We start from the raw sequence: 5046 nt of genomic DNA, 5'->3' as shown, positions 1-5046 counted from the left end.
ATTTCTGAATTGAGTTATTTGATTCTGGCCATGGAAATATATTTTAAAAGTCCTGTGACGTTCTTCCACTGCTCAGCAGTGTGGTGTAGTCGGCCATGTCATCTCACATCCCATTATCTCCATGCTTCGCCTGTGCTGTGTGATACCACCACTCAGTGGTATCACTGAGTGATACCACTCAGTACATTTTATACAAGGTGGGGCCCATGAATATTGAAAAGACTTTAGGAAAGGGAAGTAGCTGGAGGTGGTCTCTGTGGTCAGAGGGAGCCTGGAGACTTCATCCAGTGCCCAAGTGAGCATTGCTGTGACTGGGGACTCTGGCAACGGTGTTTTGTCCTTCATCAACACACTGTGGGGAATTTGGTATGAGGAGGAGAACTCAGCTCTCACTGAGGTGGTGAGGACTACTCAGATTCACAGTTGCTACTCCTCCCACTTTCCCAGTGTGACATTGTGGGATCCACCAACTCCTATCCCGGTCCCAGCATAATGGCTGCCACCCAAAGCCTGGAGAACTATCTGGAGGAGATGTCACTTAGCCAGTATGATCTCTTCATTATCATTGTGTCCAAATAGTTCAGCATGAATCTTATGAAGCTTGCCAAAATCATCCAAGGCATGGGAAGAGGTTTTACATCATTTAGACCAAGCTGGACAGGGACCTCAGCACAAGTGCCCTCTGGGAAGAACAGCCCGTGCAGAATATCCAAAGAATATTCTGGAAACTCACCAGAAGCAGTGGGTGTGTGAACACATCATATTTCTGGTCTCTAGCCTTGACCCCTTATTGCATGACTTCCCAGAGCTTAAGGACACTTTGCACAAGGATCTCTCTAATGTCTAGCGCCATGTCTTCTGAAAAACTTGTCCCGCTTATGAGAAGATCATTAAAGACAAGGCTACCTCCCTGCAGAACAGAATAGCCTCACAGTGTTTTCAAGACACCCTTGGTATCCAGGATGAAGGTGATTTGGAGTAGTGTCTGAACATCTATCACTTGTTTTTTTGGTATGAATGATGATTCTCTCTAGCAGGTGGCCCAGATTATGGGGGATGCCCATGGAAGAGTACAGGGCTGTCATGAAGTACCTGGATCTGTACACTCTCCATAAAGTGAATGGGAGACTGACTTGTTCAGTCAGGAAGCACTTCTTAGCCGTCCTAGCTCCATCCAATTCTTGGATGACTATATCTCATCCTCTGTTTTCGATGGAATGTAGCAAAGATGCTTCCTTGAGTTTGATATCAAGGAAATGAAGACTATCCTGAGAGATCCTTTCCTCCAATGAAAACTGGCATGGGAATAAGTCCAATAATAGGTCCAATAGGCTTGTTCTCAAGTGGAAATCAGGCTGCCTTAGTGTCCTTCCCCAGTAGGATACCCTTTTTCTCTGTAGAAATGAAGAGATTAACTGAACATTTTCTTCTATTTCTAAAAGTGTTAGTTCCTTAAAAGGAATTTTAAAAATCGTCTATCTTCCTAGCCCCAATCCTAATGCACAGTCCTTCAAAAAGTATTTGTTAAAATAATTAAATAAGCTTCCTGGGCTCAGAAAAAAAAAAAAAAAGTCATGTGCATGATTACTCTATTAGTTGTCCAGGGCTGCCATAACTAAGTACACAGGCTGGGAGGCTTCAACAACAGAAATGTATTTTCTCACAGTTCTGGAGGATGGAAGCCTAAGACCAAAGTGTCAGCAGGTTTGGTTTCTCTTGAGACCTTTATGTTTGGCTTGTAGATTGCCACTACATCCTCACATGTCCTTTTCTCTGTGTGCCTCTTTCCCTGTGTCTCTTTCTTATAAGAATGCCAATCATATTGCATTAGAATTCTACCCTTATGACATAATTTAACCTTAATTACTTCTGTAAAGGCCTTATCTCTGCAGTTACTTTGGGGGTTAGAGCTTCAACGCCTATGAATTTGATGGGGGGTGGATACAACTCAGTCCATAAGGATTACATCACTCAGTCTTATGACAACCATTTAGAACCAATACCACTAGTAAAAAAATAATTAGCTAATAATATAATAGGAATAGTAAGTGGGTAGTAATAGAGCACTCATTATGTGCCAAGATCTTTTCTATTCACTTTACAAAAATTAACTTATTTTTAAAATCCTGCTATATAAGTACTATCATGTCCTCCACTTTACAGATGAGAAAATTGAGGCACAAGGAGGTTAAATAAAAAAGTAGTGGTAGGGTGTCCAGTTAAATGTAGGGATGCTCAGACAAATTTGAATTTCAGATCCACACCGAGTAACTTTTAGTGTGTGTGTGTTCCAAATACTGCATATGACATGCTTTTACTTAAAAAGTCTATGTTGATGGTCTGAAATTCAAATTTAACTGGGCATCTCATATTTTTATTTGCTAAATCTTGTAACCCTAATGATAGGCAAGATGTGTCTTCTACTATACTGAAGCAGTGGATTTTAAATTTCATTCAAGAGTTCCTGGAACTTTCTGGAAATACAATAGGAAGTTGCTGAGAGGGCAAAAGAGAAGATGAAGGGTCAGGAACCCCCCTCAAATACAGCAATTCATTTTTAAATTCATACATATACTGCAATTTTCTATAAATGTTCATTTGAGGAAAAAAATATTCCTTTGAATTAAAACATAAGTTTGTAAAGTCATTGTTTTTCCGATAAAGCCAGCATAACTTTTTGATATTTGGGGGGTTGTTTTATTTGTTTGGTTTGGTTTGGTTTGGGGGCTTTGTTTTTTTGTTTTATTTTTTTTTTTTGTTTTTTTTGTTTTTTTTTTTTGTCCAAAAACTTTTACCTTTTTCTTTTCCAACCTTGATATTCTCTAACTCTCTCTCCCTGCAAAGAACCCATCAAGGTTGGTCACATTTCCTTGGGGGACTCTGAAAGAAATGTTTGCAGCTTATAGCATAAGGCCTGAGGCTGCCCCAGTTTAGGTCAAGTTAAATTTGAGTACAACATCATCCACACTTTTATATAATATTCACAGCTGCTTTGGGGCCACAAAGGTAGAGCTGAATAGCTGAGACAGAGGCCATATGGCTCGGAAAGACAAAAATATTTACTATCAAGTCCTTTATGAAAAACCTTTGCCAATCCCCAGTCGGTAAGAATCTATTTCTTAATGTCTGCTGGCATGGCTTAGAAACAAGCGGTCCTGAAGATTGTTCTGAGTTTAGAAGAGGTAAGAGTAACTGGGCAGATTGATTTTCTGTAATAACTTTTAATTACATTACTGTAATGTCACTTGGAAAAATTGTCTCAGAAAATAGCATAGCTTTTGGACCAAGTATTTCTGTTGAAGAAACAGTCACATGGATTGTTGTTGGCAATGACCTATAATTCTAGAGCGATGAAATAAGAAGGAAGCTTTTCCTGGGACAAACTCTATCAATATTTTCTGCACTGTTTATGGCCCTTTTCAGAAATGAATCTTGAAGCAGAAACTTGATAATTTTTAAACAATTTTTATTGAGGTATAATTGGCAGACATCTTTATATTAATTTCAGGTGTATAACATAATGATTCGGGATTTGAATACATTACAAAACGATCGCTGAGGTAAGTCTAGTTAACACCCATCACCATACATAGTTATGGAACTTTTTTTTCTCATGATGACAGCTTTTAAGATTTACTCTCTCGGCAACTTTCAAATATACAGTATTATATTGTTAACTATGGTCACTCTGAGCACATGACATCCTCATGACTTACTTATTTTACAACTAGAGACTTGTACCTTTTGACTCCCTTTATCCATTTCAGCCACCATCCACTCCCCACCTCTGGCAACCACGTATCTGTTTTTTGTATCTATGAGCTTGATTGTCTTGTTTTGCTTTTAAGATTCCAAAGGTAAATGAGATCATATGGTATTTGTCTTTCTCTGTCTGATTTACTTCCTACAACATGATACCTCTAAGACCCATGCATGTTGTCACAAGTGACAAGATTTCATTATTTTTTTTATGACTAATGCCACATTTTATATACTCTTTACTGTTTTCCATACTGGTTGCACTAGTTTACATTCCCATCAACAGTGTACAGGGGCTCCTTTCTCTTCACATCTTTGCCAGCACTTGCTATCTGTTGTCTTTATGATTTTAGCCATTTTAACAGGTGTGAGGAGATTGCTCATTGCAGTTTTGATTTGCATTTCCCTGATGATCAATGATTTTGAGCATTTCTTTCATGTACCTGTTGGTCATTTGTATGTCTTCTTTGGAAAAATGTCTATTCTGATCCTCTGCCCATTTTTTAATCAGATTGTTTGGGGGTTTTTTGCTATTGAGTTGTGTGAGTTCTTTATATATTTTGAATATTAAGTCCTTATCAGATATATGATTTGCGGATATTTTCTCGCATTCAGTAGGCTGCCTTTTCATTTTGTTGATTGTTTCCTTTGCTGTGCAGAAGTTTTTTATATTTAGCTTGATGAGGGCAACTTGTTTATTTTTGCTTTTGTTGTCTTTGCTTTTGGTAACAAATCCAAAAACTTCATTGCCAAGACCGATATCAAGGAGTTTACTATCTATATTTTCTTTTAGTTTTATACATGCATGTTTTACATGCAAGTCTTTAATCCATTTTGAGTTAATCTTGGCATACAGTGTGAGATAGTGGTTCTGAGAAACTCAATAATTTTTTCTCTGATTTCAGATCACTCTACATCAGTTCTACAACAAATCACAATAATCAGCAACATTAATTCCAGACAAAGCATTCAAGGCCACTGGATGCTTACAATAATCTAAAAGGGTTTAGGTTGATAATCCCAGGATTAGCATTGGAGATTTTAATAGACTTGCCTTGTCTTTGAAGTCATTTCTTAGCAACACCCCAGTCTTCTTTCACAGAAAGTTTTCCATAAACACATTATCCACCACTTGACCCTGGAGAATGTAATTCATCATTTGCTGCTTCATTTAGCATTTTAAACAGTTATTTTCTGTAGCTTCCCAGATTCAGCCTGCATAATCAATATCCATTATTATTCAAGGGCCATAAGGAACTCAGGGAGACCAAAACCACCTAGAAAAAT

The 5046-nt window shown here is 38.0% G+C and overlaps 1 pseudogene; it reads left to right on the top strand.

Moving 5' to 3' along the window:
• The first annotated feature begins 206 nt into the window (after nucleotides 1-206).
• LOC144298910 (immunity-related GTPase family M protein 1 pseudogene) lies at nucleotides 207-1260 on the top strand (annotated as a pseudogene).
• The last annotated feature ends 3786 nt before the right edge of the window (nucleotides 1261-5046 follow it).

Source organism: Canis aureus, chromosome 26, assembly GCF_053574225.1.
Source record: "Canis aureus isolate CA01 chromosome 26, VMU_Caureus_v.1.0, whole genome shotgun sequence".
In the NCBI taxonomy this organism is placed as follows: domain Eukaryota; kingdom Metazoa; phylum Chordata; class Mammalia; order Carnivora; family Canidae; genus Canis; species Canis aureus.
This window is presented reverse-complemented; position numbering and strand designations above follow the sequence as displayed.